The 18,057-nt window shown below is 44.4% G+C and overlaps 1 pseudogene across 1 annotated transcript in view; it reads right to left on the bottom strand.

Moving 5' to 3' along the window:
* The window catches only part of LOC310789162 (nephrocystin-1-like), a 63,224-nt pseudogene that overhangs the window by 30,606 nt on the left and 14,561 nt on the right, over positions 1-18,057 (bottom strand). Inside the window, exons 6-8 of the transcript in view lie at positions 13,722-13,843; positions 7,540-7,588; positions 7,341-7,428 (exon numbers count right to left, since the gene is read on the bottom strand). The product of the transcript in view is annotated as a nephrocystin-1-like (transcript). The remainder of the gene's footprint in view (positions 1-7,340; positions 7,429-7,539; positions 7,589-13,721; positions 13,844-18,057) is intronic.

The following is an 18,057-nucleotide window of genomic DNA, read 5'->3' as shown; positions in this document are numbered from 1 at the left end:
TCCTACCAACTGGCCTCTCATGATTGAAACATACATATATCCACATACACAGGCCCGCTCCAACCCATTACGCAGAGTACGCAGACTGCGTAGGGCATCACGTGACTGAGGGCACCAAAAAAAAAAAAAAAAAAAAAAAATTTTGGTGCCCTCAGTCAGGCCACTCACTGAACAGCAGGCCAGGCGCCGCCTACTGGTTTACTAGTGGTTTTATTACTTTATTCAGGGTGCATCTCATTGTAAAATTGGACTCGGCCCAAATTGGGCTTCAAACGGCCCAAATTGGGCTTCAAGCGGCCTAAATCTGGCTTCAACCGGCCCAAATCTGGCTTCAACTGGCCCAAATCTGGCTTCAACTGGCCCAAATCGGGCTTCAGACGGTCCAAATCTGGCTTCAAACAGCCCAAATCTGGCTTCAAACGGCCCAAATTGGGCTTCAAACAGCCCAAATTTTTCGCCGCCGCCCTTCGGACGCCGGCACGCACGTCGGCCTGTATCGGCCTGGCCTGCTTGGTATCTAATGCCCGGCCTGAATTATGATCCCAGTCCGCCCCTGCTTGCATGTACAGTTTAACAATCACTTGTTTGCTGACATGTACAGTAATTCTAACAATTGTTTGTTTCCCACATGTAATGAAATGTGAGATACACTAGTATCGTTCATAATTAATGATTTTGCAGTCTTTCGTTTGACAGTTATTGAAAGTTTTACGGGGGGGGGGGGGGGGGGGGGCACCACAGAACAATTACGCTTAGGGCACCCAAATGGCCAGGATCGGCCCTGCACATACATACATCCATACATGCATCCATCCATCCATTCATACATCCATCCACATACATACATCCATACATACATACATCCATACAGTACATACATACATACAGTACATACACACACACACACACACACACACACATATAACAAAAACAAAAGCAACAATTATCCTAGACAAGGAGAAAAAGAAAATTTAATGAAATATATCAGACATAAAGTACATATAGAATCAAGCAAAAAAGAAGAAAAGGAAAATGTATCAATACAGCAACAATAACCAGAAACAATACAACACAGAAACAACACACTAAACTGAACTTGAACAAAAATAGGTCAAAAGAAAATAAATAAATAAAGCAGAAACAACTCATAACAGAATACAATAAACTAACATAACAATTCTACACAATCTAAAACTATCTCTTTCTGCATTACATCTTTTCTCAGTCTCTTCTTAAAACCAACTCTGCTGGTAATTGAAACTAAATGCTGTGGAAGTCTGTTCCAGTAGGTAATTGCCCTGTACATGACAGTTCTTTTTAAACTGCTGTGAAAGAAGCAGAAGAGTGTCACCTCTTGTCTCACTATACTCTTTGTCTGCGCTCAGACCGGAAATATTTACCGGAAACAGCGCCATGACGGTTTCCCCGCATCGAGAAAAACGTGATATTAGAGCTACATATCGTTATAAATATCAACAACTAGCCAACGCTGGTGAGCTGTATGTAAACAGCGTGACTCGAAATGGTTGCAAGTTATATCAAAATGGTCATTCAGTGGCGTTTTACTGCAATGTAACTAACGTTAGCCCACAGCTAACAGCTAGCATTAGCCACAGTACCAGAGCGGATGATGATTACTAGGGGTGCACCGATCACGTTTTTTGCCACCGATCGCCGATCGCCTATGGGAAATATCTGCCCAACTGATCATCGACCGATCACCGATTACCGATCACCGATATATAAACTCCTCAAAGAAAGTTTGGAAACGTTATTTTAGGTTGATTATTTCTCCCCTTTAATAATACCAATTGGCATTGTATTTTATATCGTTGGAAAGCCTCATTAGTGATAGGGCTTTTTTTTTTTTTCTCTCTTTTTTTTTTATATAAAAAAATATCGGCAATCAGCCGAAATATCGGCAATCAGCCGATCTCATATTTGAGGTCAAAATCGGCCGATACAGATTGCTTGCCGATCGATCGGTGCACCCCTAATGATTACCCACAATGCCTTGCGTTGCCCCAGCTCTATTAGCCAGGAAAGGGCTCACGCTACTTTTGAATGTATAAAATAAAGCTGATAATATACAATTTGATTCTTTAAACGTCTGACCCTTTCTTAAAAGTACATCACAAACGTACAGCCCTGCTTAATCCTCACAAAAAAAAACAGGTCCATTGGAGTGAATGGAGATGTTGCAACTCTTCTATTATATGGCTCTGGCGTTAGCTAATGATCACATGAGTGGGGGAAAGGGGCAGTATCATCCATCTGCAGCACTGGAGCACCATCGCCCCGCCCACCGTGTACGTTCTCAGACCCGCTGGATGTGTACACGTACAGACCAGAGTACGTTTCTAGACTCCTTCAAAAATAAAAGCCTGGATATTTTTCTTTTTAAATCAGCGTTCTGGAGGTATATGATATTCTATTATGCTTGTGTGCATTAGTCTTTTTGTTTGATAGCTCCCGGGGGACGGCTGGCTGTCTGTACCCCGGGAGCGGTGCTTAAGTGTGGGCCACTGGGCCAGCAAGGTCCAGCCAGTGGGTAACGTAGGTCCCTGGAGGACAAGGTCCTGGCGGGGCGGGGGTCTGTGTGTAGCCTGGGGAGGTGTGCTAATAGTGGGTATGCAGTTGGGCAGATTCATGGAAGGTGGGTGGGGTGAGGGGGCTGTCCTGGGTCTCAGAGGCCGACCATGGAGCTCATACTAGCGCGGGTAGGAACAGGATGGACGAGTTGCTAGCTAATGTTAGCTAGTAGCATAGCTAGCCGATTAACTAGCCAGATCAACCCCGGGAATGTGATCAATGTTGGGGGGAATTGTCTGTCAACATCGCTCATGAATCATGCAAACATTCAATCATCCTAAAGACCACACATGGGTCGGATGCGGCCCGCGGGCGCCACCTGTGTGGCCCGCGATGAAATTGCAAAAAAAAGGAAAAAAAAGAAAATTGTTTTTTACACACACCTGAACGCAACATGCAAGATACCCGCTGAATAAGTGTCCAAATGTTCATGTCATATTCTGGCCAATTCTCCACTTCTGTTATTTTCATTTTTTTCCATATTCCAGCATTTCAGTCTGGAATATGGAATATCTTTCAATAATCTTTATGACTAAAAGGCTACATTGAAGTAGAAATTTAAATAAGTCAAATAACTCAATGGTTTTGGATTTATTTAGCTTCAAGACTGCATTTTTGTTCGTGTGACCCTCAACACAGGCTTTGATCATCCCGGGACACTTACTGATACTTATGCTTAAATGAACCCACTCATATTCTGATTTATTTCAAGAAAAACATTTCAGCTAGTGGAAATTCTAATTGGCTGGTAACTTTAAAATCTAGCAGCCATATTGGCAGGTGGTCAAAAAAGTTAATTTCAAGCCCTGAGAGCAGGTGGTGACATAGGAGTGAGTGAGAAAAGGATCAAATATTGGTGGTTAAGACTGAATAATGACATCACAACTGTTGATTTAAAATGAGTTATTCCTCTAAACCTAGCTTCAAATGCACCAAATTTTTCGCACTGGCGCCGTTCAGCCCTCAGCAAAACCTGGTCGCGAGGACATTTTTTGTGGCCCTCTCTATCTCAAAGTTACCCATCCATGGGTTACGACATGACAATATTTGTTCGGCCCCCGGCAACAATCTGGGTTTCTCATGTGGCCCCCCATGAAAAATAATTGCCCACCCCTGTGTCTTTAGTAAAGACACTAATGCACACAAGCATAGAATATCATAACACCTACGCCGATTTGAAAAGAAAGATATCAAGTCTTTTATTTTTTTAAGGAGTAGGTCTGTGGTCTGTACACGTACACTTCCGGCGGGAGAACGTACACGGTGGGCGGGGCGAGATGCAGATGGATGTATCTGGAAAGGGGGGGTTCACCGTGACGTAACGCTGAATCAAATCTGCCATTTTGGAGGCCCCAAAAAAAGGAGGTTTGAACCCCTAGAGCAGTGGTTCCCAACCTTTTTACACCAAGTACCACACGAGAAAGTAGTTGGCTCTCCAAGTACCACCATATGACCGACGTTAAAATACAGTCTATTCAGCTATGCACAGTTCACGCAGGAGGCAAATTTATTCCAACCTGCAGCCTATGTGCAACCTGCAGCAGCTGCACTTGTGCTGGGTTGACTGCTGTCTTCACCTCCTTGTGCTTCATCGTTGCTGCTCTCCTCTACTACAGCTCTTTTACTATTCCCTCCCGTTTTGATCCACTTTAGCATCCCTCCTCGTCTTTGTTCACCACTTGTGTAACCATGCGGGGCGGGCAGGTAATTGTGCATGCGCAACAGGTATAGTGTCCGTCAGAAACAAATATTTGTTTCTAAATCTCAAGACAACAAAATAAACCTCAATTTCAATGATCACAAGTTTATTTTCATTCGTAGTATTATTTTGATAGATAAACATGTTTTACAATTGATTTTTAAAGTTGGGTTTATTTCATAATTTAAACATTGGGATTCCAGGGATGAAGTACCACCAGCAGGGGGGGGGGCGCAAGTACCACCTACCTTGAGAAACACTGCCAATAATATTAATAATTATTATTATTATTTCACTTTCACATGTTTGAAAACTACTACTAATGACCACCATGGATTTTGCACAAAAACTATATATATATATATATTTTTTCACGGAGCCTTCCAAGTACCACCAGCAGGGGGCGCAAGTACCATCTACGGTACGCGTACCGTAGGTTGGGAACCACTGCCCTAGAGGGCACTCTCACTGCCTGAAAATGACACAGTGTACCATAGGGCTGTTGAAACGAATTTTGATATTCGAATATTATTCGAATTTAATAATTATGAACGAAATTCGATTATTATTATTTTTTAAAAACGAATATTTTTTTTATTTTTTTTTATTTTTTTTAGAACACTAGAACAGTGACAAGTTCTGACAACATACTTGAAGAAAAGAGTGTTAACTGAAGTTGACTGTTGAAGCTGCTATACTGATGTAAACCTACCTGTAGCTCTTAAAATGTATGTTCATTCATTGTTAACTGAAGTTGACTGTTGAAGCTGCTATACTGAATGTAAACATGTAGCTCTTAAGTGCAATACGTGACAGATTTTTTTTTTTCATGGCTCATTGTTGTTTTGGCAAAGTTTACTTATTTGTTTATTGATAAGGAGCTCAAACAAAACAAAGGCTGTGTCTTTTTTTATTATCAATTATTTTATTTTAGCATTTCAGACAGCACCAATACATCACTGATGAATATTAACTAAGCTCTGGTTAGCTGACCTATTTTCTAATGCAATGAATGTATGTACATTGTACAAGGAACATGTTTTCTTAAATAAACATCATTGCTGGACTATTTGTGATAAGCCTAATATTATTTTGAATATTCATCCACCATTCACTTTTCCATCTACATTTGGTAAAATGCTTAGAAAAAGTTTTACTTGGTCAAACCCAAAGATTCAGCTATATTTAGAATCATAAGAGAAGACAACAACAACAATTCACTCAGACCAATTTTTTTTTTTTTTTTTTTTTTTCAATTACCGTAAATTCCGGACTATAAGACGCACCGGTCTATAAGCCGCACCTTCAAAGGAGACTATTTTTTTCTTCTATAAGCCGCACCGGTCTATAAGCCGCGGGTGTTTTGATGTGTAATTACCATATGTAAGGCTTCGTGCACAGAGGGGATTGTCGGGAAAGAGATGGCTGTTTGGGGAAGCTCCCATTTATTAACATTTCAACAAAACAAAAGTCAGGTCACTAATCCCCAGACAAAATCACACATTGTGGTATTTTTTGTTTTTTTTACAGTGCACACAGTGTCCGCGGTGTGGTGAAAAGAGGGCAAGAGAGGAAATTAAAACAGAAGTGGATTTATAGTTAGAAAGAGTGCTAAAGAAGAGAGAATTCCGTTTTTTATTTTTTTATTTTAGTTACTCACAGTACTATTGACCAGTCCAACTCAAAAGATATTCGGCAGTTTCACTTTGAGCTCTTGTTCCGCCGCTGTCCAGCAATGGTTATGACGAGTCTCGCTGGGTACAGTACGCCAAAGCGATATCCATTGACTCGATGATGCTGTTGTATGTTGCGCGTTTCTGTTGCACCAACGCGGAGAGGTCCTGCCGGACGAAAAAGCGCGTACCCTCCCAGGTGAGGGGCTTCTTCCCCGCAGCCTGGAGGATGAGTTGACGGTCGGGCCAGCGGAGTAGGCAGATGAAGATGGCCCTCGGTGGCAGGCCGGGGTCTGGACGTGGCCGAGGCGCCCGGTGTGCCCTGTCCACCTCTGGTGGTTTCTCGCCTTCCTTCAGGTCCAGGATGTAACACAGGATTTTGCCACGAAAGCGTCCATGTCACCAATCTCAGCTCCCTCTTTTACATTGATCAGGCGAATGTTATTTCTTTTACTCCTGCTGATTAAGTCATCAACCTGCGTGTGCAGCGTTTCGATGTTTTTGCATTTTATCCACTTTCGGACTCACTGTGTTGTTTTTGTCCTCCAGTGCGCTGATGCGCTTTTTTTAGAAACTCTGTTCACGGTTGCATTATTTTCTTTAGTGAGTGAGTGGATGGACTTCTGCACGTTTTCAAACTTGTTTTCAAGCTGCTCAAACCTCTGAGCGATGTCGGACTTAATCGATAGTGTTTCACGGAGTAAAAGTTTAGCCCAAGCCGTGAATCTCCAGCCTCCAGCAGGTGAGTCATTTCCTCATTCATGGCGGTGATTGCTTCTTTCTTTCTTTCGTCTTTTTCTTTCTGCTTACCTGTGTTGTGTTATGTTATGTTATGTTATGTTATGTTGTTAAAAGAGGGCAAGAGAGGAAATTAAAACAGAAGTGGATTTATAGTTAGAAAGAGTGCTAAAAAAGAGAGATTTTTTTTTTTTTTGGGAAAAAATCCATAGATAAGACGCACCGTTATATAAGCCGCAGGGGCCAAAAAAGGGCAAAAAACGGGAAAAAAGCCGCGGCTTATAGTCCGGAATTTACGGTAAAAATTAATTAAAATATTCGAATATAATTCGAATATTAAAATGTATAAAGCACTGAAATTCGAATTTGATTATAGAGGGAGATTGACAGCCCTAGTGTACCGTGTAGAATTCTAACAGTTTAGTCTCAAATGTAGAGATTTTTCCTTCACACACCACCTCAAAAGCCATATACATTAGTTGAAAGCTGAAAAAAAATTGTTTTAGGGGTTAGTCCTCCTTTAAGTGTGTGTGTGTGTGTGTGTGTGTGTGTGTGTGTGTGTGTGTGTGTGTGTGTGTGTGTGTGTGTGTGTGTGTGTGTGTGTGTGTGTGTGTGTGTGTGTGTGTGTGTGTACTAACCTTCCTCCACCAGCAGTTTATTAAGAGTTGATGGTCTGAATCCTGAAGGGATCGCCCCCATGGCAGAGAGCACATCGGTCGTATCAATCTGTCCATCACAATCACACACACACACGCACACACACACACACACACACAGTGAAAACAATAAGAATTCTCAATGCAGTGCAGAACACTTGGTGCGTGGAGAGAGTCTCACCTCAGTCAGAGCCTTCCTGACAGTAGACCAGTTGGAATGGGAAGCAGTGCTGTTAGAGAGCAGAGAGGAATGGAAACACTGACATTATTCAGAGAAAGCATCATTAAAACAACATCATCATCAATTTCAATCTAAATTAATTCCGTCTTTTGATCACTTGTCGTCGTCGTCGTTTTTGTTTCCCCCCAGTTTTCTCCCCAGTTGTACTCGGCCAATTCCACCTGTCTAAGTTGTCCCTGTCGTTGCTGCACCCCCTCTGCTGATCTGGGGCAAGTTGTAGACTAGCACATGCTTCCTCTGATACATGTGCAGTCGCTAGCTGCTTCTTTTCACCGGACAGCGAGGCGTTTCACCGGCAGGATGTAGCAAATGGTGGGATCATGCTATTCCACCCCAACGACCAAAGGAGGCGCTAGTGCAGCAACCAGGACACGTACCCATATCCCGCTTCCCACCCGCAGACACGGCCAATTGTGCATGTATGGACATCCGACCAAGGCAACATGGGGCACGACAGTAGATCCTGTGTGTTTCTTATGTGTATTAGGGGTGGGCGATATGAAGATCTTAGATCGCTCACGATCAGAATGGCTCCACGATCTGCCTTTCCAGACAGATCGTTAGAATGGCGCTACATGCAGTGCACATTCTATCAGTTGCATTTCTATGTCTGAAAGACGCTTCCAAAGTTTTCCTCCCCTCCCCCTTTTCACTTTGCAAAGTGCAGCAGCATGGAGACAACATGGAGGGGCAGTTAGTTTGAGAGAGACACACGCACGCACGCACGCACACACACACACACACACACACACACACACACACACACACACACACACACACACACACACACACACACACACACACACACACACACACACACACACACACACACACACACACACACACACACACACACTCTCTTAACCAGGGCTTGCCTTGACACAAAGGACCTCCCGTCATCCCGGGGACGTAAAAAATAGCATCAGGGACGATGAAAATTAATTTGGGGACGGAGCCGGACGATAGCCTAAACACACGCTCTGCTCTCCTCGTTATGAACAGTGTTAAAAATGACATGCCACACACACACGCACACTAAACATGCGGGCACTGGCAGAGAGACAAACAGGCAGATAGAGCGGAACTCATCGCGCAAAAAGAGTCTGAATCTCTGCTGCTCTTTGTGATAGTTTGAGTTTAATTTGCTTCAGTCGGACTTTGTCAGTTATTGAAAATGCGAGGACGCATTGCTCCTAATCTGCCCTCATCCTGCTGCCTCGTATTCTCAGGAGAGCGCGTTTCTGCTCCACCTTCTCTTTCCTTCCCCCCTGCCTCTCTCACACTGCTCAACGCTTTTTTTTTCTTTCTTTCTTTCTTTCTTTTTTTTATTTATATAGCCCTAATTCACAAGCATGTCTCAGAGGGCTTCACATAAAGTATGTCTAGCTGATTCTAGCTAACACACAGTAACAAGAATATACAGAATAAAGATAACATTTGAACATTTGAAGAAAGCAGGAGAGTGGAGGAGGGAGGGAGAGGGAGGAGGGAGGAGAGGGGGGAGGTGGGGAGAAAATAGGAAATGTGGAGGAGGAGAGAACAGAGGAGGAGAGATGAGGGTGCAGGGGAGGGAGAGCCAGGGTAGGGGTAGGGTCTAGGGTTGGGGGAGGGGAGGGAGTAGGATACGGGCCCGGATTAGGGCGAGGGTGGGGAGAAATGGGAAATGTGGAGGAGGAGAGAACAGAGAAGGAGAGGTGGAAGGGTGCAGGGGAGGGAGAGCAGGGGGAATGTGAGAGGGAGGAGAGGGCAGAGAGGAGGAGAGAACAGAGAAGGGGAAGTGGGAGGGCGCAGGGGAAGGAGAGCAATGGGAATGTGAGAGAGGGGAGAGGACAGAGAGGAGGAGAGAACAGAGAAGGAGAGGTGGAAGGGTACAGGGGAGGTAGAGTAGAGGTAGGGTCTAGGGTGGAGGGAGGGAGTAGGATACGGGCCCGGATTAGGGCGAGGGTGGGGAGAAAATGGGAAATGTGGAGGAGGAGAGAACAGAGAAGGAGAGGTGGGAGGGTGCAGGGGAAGGAGAGCAGGGGGAATGTGAGAGAGGGGGGAGGACAGAGAGGAGGAGAGAGGCAGAGAAGGAGAGGTGGGAGGGTGCAGGGGTAGGAGAGCAGGGGGAATGTGAGAGAAGGGAGAGCAGGAAGTGGCAGGGATTCAGGAAAATAGGGGAGAAGAGGAGAAGGAGCAGAGGGGGGGAGAAGGAGGAGAGAGCAGGAGAAGGGAGGGGGGGGCGGTGGGATGTGGGGGAGGAAAGAGCATGGAAAGAGAGGAGAACAAGAAGGGGGAAGAAGGGAAGAAGCGGGGGAAGGGGGAAAGAGAGAGGGGGAGGGGGGAGAAGATCAGACAACTGACTACTCTAAGCATTAACCAGAGCTAACTGGGACATAGTATCTAGCTAATCTACAGCCTAATCTGGCCTATCCTACCCTGCTCTAGTCTGATTTTAGCCTGAACACTAACAGGTCAGCCTTAGGCTGTAGCTAATCTATCGCCTACCTAAGCTGTTCTAAACCAACCGGCAGCCCTCGACCAGTGATGAAGAGCACCGATGCCCCCCGACCCGGCCCCCGCCCACATAAGGCGTGGGAGGGAAGGCCAGGCCGGGACACAGCGGCACCCCCTCACCCCCAGTGAACGCAAGAAAACCTTTCCACCATATGGTGGCAATCCACACATGGATCGCCACATGGATTGCCCCAGTGATTTGGCTGAGGAGGAACCTTGTGAGGTCGTTGTGCTAGGGGCCCATTGCTGCGGCCCGGGCGGACCCAGCCCCCACGCGACCCGCCCCCCCAGCCCCCAGCCACCAGCATAGTGACTGAGAGCGTGAGAGCAGGCCACGCGGGGGACGGGCCCACCCAGGCCACAGCAGCGGACCCCCATCTGGGGACTCCCCTCCGAGACAGGCCGAGAGATGCCGGGCTAAACCATGCACAGAGTTTCCGATAATGAAACTCTGTGAATGGTTTATTATGGAAATAAAATTTACAAGAGAACAGAAAATTGAAAATGTAAAAAAGAGTCCAACAGAAGGGATATAAAAATGTAATTTTTAAATTATCCTAAGATCAGGGAAGGGAGTTGAAAATCTAAAAAGTAGAGTCCAAAAAGAAGTAGAAAATGCAGTCTTTAAGTGTTCGTAGGTTTAGAGAATACTAGTTAATTAGCTAGGTGAAAAAAGGGGTAACAAGATTGGGAGTTCCATGAGGATGATCTGAGGAATCCATGAGTCCGCGTTGGTGACATGGGTTAAGAGGAGGGGAGGGGAGGATAGGAGTCGGAGGTGATGATTAAGAGGAGGGGAGGATAGGAGTTGGAGGTGATGATGAGGCGGCGGGGGCGGGGGGCTGGGGGGGCGCCCCCCCCCTTCCCTTAGGCAAGCAGGTGACCAGGATGATGAGGATAGGGGTCGGTGACGGTGATGAGCCCGGGGAGTCAGACAGTAGAAGGAGTAGTGGGTAGATGGCCTAGAGTGACGACAGGTGGCTAGGGCGATGACGGCCGGACCTAGGGCTGCAGCGGTGGGGTGTACGTCAGGCCAATGAAGGACACCTGAGGGGGAGAGAGAGAAGAGAGCGGGGGAATCTGCGCAGAGGTGGAACTAACTCTATAGACAACAATAAAATTGGGTCAAATCAAAATTTATTAGGATTATTTAGGATGACTAATATTATACTGCTAATTCAGGTCTAGGTAGTCTAGGTCTAAGTTTAGACTGATACTGCTGGCTTGTGATAGCCCGCTCAGCAGTTCAGGACTAGGTTTATTCACCAGCTAAAATCTATCTGAGCTACTGGATCGGCTGATGCCATATTATTAAATTAGGTCAAGTCTAAGTTTATACTGATACTGCTGGCTTGAGATAGCCCGCTCAGCAGTTCAGGACTAAGTTTATTCACCAGCTATTTGATTTTATATCTGAGCTACTGGGTCGGCTGATGCCATATTATTAAATTAGGTCAAGTCTAAGTTTATACTGATACTGCTGGCTGTATCAGCTGTGTGTGTGTGTGTGTGTGTGTGTGTGTGTGTGTGTGTGTGTGTGTGTGTGTGTGTGTGTGTGTGTGTGTGTGTGTGTGTGCGCGTGCGTGCGTGCGTGCGTGTGTGTGTTAGGGCTGCACGATTAATCGTATTTTCATCGTCATCGCGATATGAAAATGCGCGATGAACACATCGCAAAAGTCACGTGTTATCGCAAAAAAAAACACTGAACGCAACATGCAAGATACCGGCTGAATAAGTGTCCAAATGTTCATGTCATTCTTGCCAATAATCCACTTCTGTTATAACATTTCAGTCTGGAATATGGAATATCTTTCAATAATCGTTATGACTAAAAGGCTAAAAGTAATCTCATGTGTAAGAAATGACTGTTCTTCATGAAGTAAAAATGTAAATAATGAACTTGTTGGTTTTGGATTTTTTTTAACTTCAAGAGTGCATTTTTGTTCGTATGACCCTCAACACAGGCTTTGAGAATCCCGTGCCACTTACTGATACGTATGCTTAAATTAACACACTCATATTGCAAAATGAATTTAGGCCCTCACTGTAATACTTCAGAAGTTGAATTTGAAGTTCAGCATTAATACATTTGTCATTTTTTGTCTTAGATTTACCTTTGTGTGTTATTGCAATATAAAACTACATAATTGAGAATTCGTAATCATAATGGATTCTAGATTCTGGAATCGAGAATCGTTGGAATCGAGAATCGATTCTGGATTTGGATCGTGACCCCAGGAATCGGAATCGGATCGGATCGTGGCTTAGCCGGATCGGAGCACCCCTACCCATTAATATTTTTGTTTATAGCATTTTTTAATTTATCGCAGGTCATATCGTCATCACAACATTGAACAGTGTTATCGCACATCGCAGCTTTTCCTCATATCGTGCAGCCCTAGTGTGTGTGTCTGCTGAGCCGCATGTCTCTGCTCTTTCCCCACTCTCTCTCTCTCCATTAAATTAGCAAATTGACAATTGACAAATGACAATCACGCAACTCAATTGCAGATAGCCAATATATTCGTCCCATCGCCCAACCCTACTGTAAAAATAACAGTGAACCAAGAGATAGATAGAGTGTTTGCATGCTTGTGAACATTATTTTTTAGCACATGAATTATTGGAAACTCAGCGTAAATGAACGACATGAAAATATTTATAAAACAAATTGAATTTTAAATTCCCATGACTTGTCTAGGTTTCTCATGGCCGTATGAACCCTGAAATTAGTTTGGTTGTACTTGTACTGTTCAGTAACTTGCAAAATAGTCTTAAAAATATGAAAAATAATCGTGATAAAATCGTGGATCGTGATCCTGCCTGAAAAAATTGTGGTATGATATTTTTGCCATATCATATATTAGGCATTATGTATGCCTAATGTTTAATTGTATGTTTAACAAGTTATAAGCTATTTGCACCTGTATGTCAAATACGTCGAATTTAAAATGTCTGAACACGTCTAACGTATGCACAATGCCTAATGTTTAATTGTATGTTTAATAAGGTACATGCTATTTGCACTGTATGTCAAATACGTCGAATTTAAAATGTCTGAACACGTCTAACGTATGCACATGACATGTGCACCTATGTGCAATGAATATGCCACTGACTTGTCTTATCGCTATTCTGCCTTATTGCCTATTGCTGCTTAGTATTGCTTATTGATGCCTATTTCTTATTGCCTATTGCTCATTGCTTGTTGCCTATTTGTACTATGTCGTAAACGGAGTCCACAGCACAAGAATTTCACACGTGATACTTGTACCATGGAGTGACAATAAAAATCTTGAATCTTGAATCGCCCACCCCTAATTCCACCCCAACGACCAAAGGAGGCGCTACTGCAGCAACCAGGACACGTACCCATATCCGGCTTCCCACCCGCAGACACGGCCAATTGTGCATGTATGGACATCCGACCAAGGCAACACGGGGCGCGAACCTGCGACCCTCGTGTTGGTGCTGTATTTTTTATAACTAATATAGTTCTGGGATCCTTTAATTTGACCGCATCACTCAGAATAATCTGAAGGACAAAACTGGTCTAAGAACCTCTGGAAACAACACAGTAAAACCAAATCTCAGCAGATTCCAGTTTTTAAAACGGAGAACCTCACCTCCGTTTGTCTTGGTCCTCGGCCATGTCTTCACCATCCTGCTCCTCCTCTTCCTCGTCTGACTCCTCATCATCATTATCATCATCATCTTCATCTTCATCATCGTTGACACCAGAACCACTCTGAAATGTTTTGGTACAGTGAACGGTTTTAATCATCTAAGCCAGCGGTTCACAACCTTTTCCCACTCATGGCCCACTTGAAAATCTCAAAAATGTTCTTAGCCCACATTCAACTGTAAACAGTATGGAGGCCAGATAATGTGTTCTCAGCCCACATTCAACTGTAAACAGTATGGAGGCCAAATCATGTGTTCTCAGCCCACATTCAACTGTAAACAGTATGGAGGCCAGATAATGTGTTCTCAGCCCACATTCAACTGTAAACAGTATGGAGGCCAGATAATGTGTTCTCAGCCCACATTCAACTGTAAACAGTATGGAGGCCAGATAATGTGTCCTCAGCCCACATTAAACTGTAAACAGTATGGGGGCCAAATAATGTGTTCTCAGCCCACATTCAACTGTAAACAGTATGGAGGCCAGATAATGTGTTCTCAGCCCACATTCAACTGTAAACAGTATGGAGGGCAAATAATGTGTTCTCAGCCCACATTCAACTGTAAACAGTATGGAGGCCAGATAATGTGTTCTCAGCCCACATTCAACTGTAAACAGTATGGAGGCCAGATAATGTGTTCTCAGCCCACATTCAACTGTAAACAGTATGGAGGCCAGATAATGTGTCCTCAGCCCACATTCAACTGTAAACAGTATGGGGGCCAAATAATGTGTTCTCAGCCCACATTCAACTGTAAACAGTATGGAGGCCAAATAATGTGTTCTCAGCCCACATTCAACTGTAAACAGTATGGAGGCCAGATAATGTGTTCTCAGCCCACATTCAACTGTAAACAGTATGGGGGCCAAATAATGTGTTCTCAGCCCACATTCAACTGTAAACAGTATGGCTAGAGTAGTCAGATTTTCTGATTTGCTCCCCCCTTTTCCTGCTCTCTTCTCTCTCACACTCTAAAGCATGGCACTCATTCTACTCTAAAGTATGGCATCCCCTCCTTTCCCTGTTCTCTACACATACGCTCTCATATACTCCCCCTGCTCTCCCTCCCCACCTCCTCCCCTTCCTGAACTCTCCTCCCCCACTACTCTAAAGCATGGCATCCATTCTATTCTAAAGCATGGCACCCGTTCTCTTTCTCTTTCCCCGTTCCCCACCTCCTCTCCTCCCCAACATTTCCCATTCCCTCCCCACCTCATCACTTTCCTGCTCTCTCCTCTCTCACATTCTCCCTGCTCTCCCTCCCCACATCCTCCCTTTCCTGATCCCTCCTCCCCCACTATTGTAAAGCATAGCACCCATTCTACCCTAAAGCATGGCACCCATGCTATTCTATATTTCTCCATGATTGTTCAATGTGTTATTATTACTACTGTAATTTGCTGCTGTTGTGTCAGCTATAATTAGCTAGACATATTTTCTGTGAAGCCCTCTGACACATGCTTGTGAATTAGGGCTATACAAATAAACTTGACCTGACCAAATAATGTGTTCTCAGCCCACATTCACAGAAGTGGGCCCAGGGCCACAGGTTGGCAATGGCTGATCTAAGCATTTTACAATACACTGATGTCGTTAAGGTAAAACCTCAGTCTGAAGTTTGAGTTGCGCTGATGGTTACTCACCAGTCACCTCTTTAAGTACTTTAAAATGCAACATTATCATTATGTCCTAAAGTGTGTATACTGTATTTGGCAAATGGATGGTGGTGGTGGTGGAAACCTAGAAACTAGAGACACAGGCTTGTTCCTGAAAGGTTGCTGGTTCAAACCCGAGACCAGATGGGCAAATCTTAGTTGGGGAACACTCTGCTATCCAGGTGCTCTTCACCAGGCTGAGGCTGTGCTGGAGAGCTTCTAAATGGAGATGTGTGAGTGTGAAGCAGGACAAACTGTCAAGGTGGATTTTGGAATTTTGCAGATGTTAAATGGATGACACACCTATACATGTTTTACTGGAGGCCACATTTGCTGGCTGTGTGATGACTATAAGTGACTGGGCAGTGTAATAGTATGACTATAAGTGACTGGGCATACTTGCACTTTGTATTATGTTTACATTTCAAATTTATTTTGTTGCACTATGTTACTTTTTACCCCTACCAGGATTCTAAGCCTGTATCATCTGGCAGGGGGACTAACAATGGAAACCAGTCCTGTGACTGTAATTGTCGTGCATTTACATTTTTCTGAAATGTTCATTAACACCTTAAGTGCCATAGCCGAAATAATTCGTCTTACATAATCCAACGCTTAAGTGCCAGAGCCGAGTTTACTCGTCTTACATAAACATTTTTTTTTTTTGACGGTGGGACATCAATCAACAACTTTTACATCTTCGAGATCACTATTGGAGCAAGATAATGTGTATAATCTATTTTACCGACCCACTAAGTGTTGACAGTGCTCCCCCAGACGACCGAAATCAAAGAAAAAACTGCGGCGGGAGCAAGCCGTTCAAGGAAATGGCGTGGCGATTTTACAGTAATCCATTCAAGACTTGTCTTGCCTGAGAGCGGCCGCGCACCGGCAGCAGCACACAGAGAGCGGAGAGCGATTTGCAAAATAGATCATAGGTGAAACACACTTTGAAACACCTCAGAAAGGCCAGAATCAACATCTGCCCATCGCCCACGCATTCCCCGGCCCATCTTGACTCGCACAAGGAGCGTCCGCACGCAGGCAAGCAGGCAGGCAGGCACACAGGCAGGCAGCAGCAAAAGCGATTCTGACACGCCCGCTGTACAGCCAGGAGGAAGGAGGAGAAGACACACGGAGGGAGGAGTTTGAATGAGAGGGGTGTTTCCTGTTGTTATGGAGGAAATTACTGTTCAAAACTATTGTTTAGAATGTCTGACGGTCTTACTGATGCCAAAAATGAATGGTTAAAGTGACTGTTTCACAAAAAGCCATTTATCTCTGAATAAATTTCCAGACGCTGAAACCATGCTGTACTCAACGGCTAATATCTACATAACTACTAACTCTGCAAACTAACTCTTTTAGACAGAGAAAGCACACATTCTATTAGTTATTTTTAGATGATTGGTGTTCATGAATTCTTAACAGAAAAGAATCCTCGGCTGTTCTAAAATGAGCCAGAATCGTCAAAAACACCCCTGGCACAACTTACCTACAGGAATGAAAACATGGCTGGCATTCAATGTGTTAATGTACACCTGTCCCCTATCGAACAAATAAACAAATTGAAATTGAAATTGAAATTGAAATAGTATGACTAGAAGTGACTGGGCAGTGTAATAGTATGACTATAAGTGACTGGGCAGTGTAATAGTATGACTAGAAGTGACTGGGCAGTGTAATAGTATGACTAGAAGTGACTGGGCAGTGTAATAGTATGACTATAAGTGACTAAGCAGTGTAATAGTATGACTATAAGTGAAGTGACTGAGCAGTGTAATAGTATGACTATAAGTGACTGGGCAGTGTAATAGTATGACTAGAAGTGACTGGGCAGTGTAATAGTATGACTATAAGTGAAGTGACTGGGCAGTGTGATAGTATGACTAGAAGTGAAGTGACTGGGCAGTGTGATAGTATGACTAGAAGTGAAGTGACTGGGCAGTGTGATAGTATGATTAGAAGTGACTGGGCAGTGTAATAGTATGACTAGAAGTGAAGTGACTGGGCAGTGTGATAGTATGACTAGAAGTGAAGTGACTGGGCAGTGTGATAGTATGACTATAAGTGGCTATAACTGGCTCTGTGCTATTCCTCTGCAGAGTATGCATGCCCTGTCTGGGAGAGATCAACCCATGCCAAGAAACTTGACCCAGCATTGAACAACACCTGCCGTTTGATCACTGGTTGCTTGAAACCCACCAATACAAACCACCTGCACCTCCTCGCTGGCATTGCCCCCGCTGACACCAGACGGGAAGTTACCAGCAGAGTTGAGATGACAAAAGCCACTAGTGATGAACGCCACCTCCTCTACGGACGTCAAGCCCCGGCCCAACGACTGAAGTCAAGAAGAAGCTTTCTCAGCCATGTCCAGCCACTAATAACATCCCGAGAAGAAACCAGACTCCAGCTCTGGACAGAAAAGCTAGAGAATAACCCCCCTCAAACTGACATGGGAATCCCCCCCACTGAAAACCTCCCCCCTGGCTCAGAAGCACCTTGGTCTCAGTGGAAGACACTCAACCGCCTAAGAACAAGAACGGGACGATCTAAAGCTGCTCTGGCCAGATGGGGCTACATGACTGGCCCAACCACCTGTGAATGTGGAGAAGCAG

This window comes from Poromitra crassiceps, assembly GCF_964638095.1.
Source record: "Poromitra crassiceps genome assembly, chromosome: 14".
Lineage (NCBI taxonomy): Eukaryota > Metazoa > Chordata > Actinopteri > Beryciformes > Melamphaidae > Poromitra > Poromitra crassiceps.
Note: the sequence above shows the minus strand (reverse complement) of the source record. Positions and strands in the feature narration are given on the sequence as shown.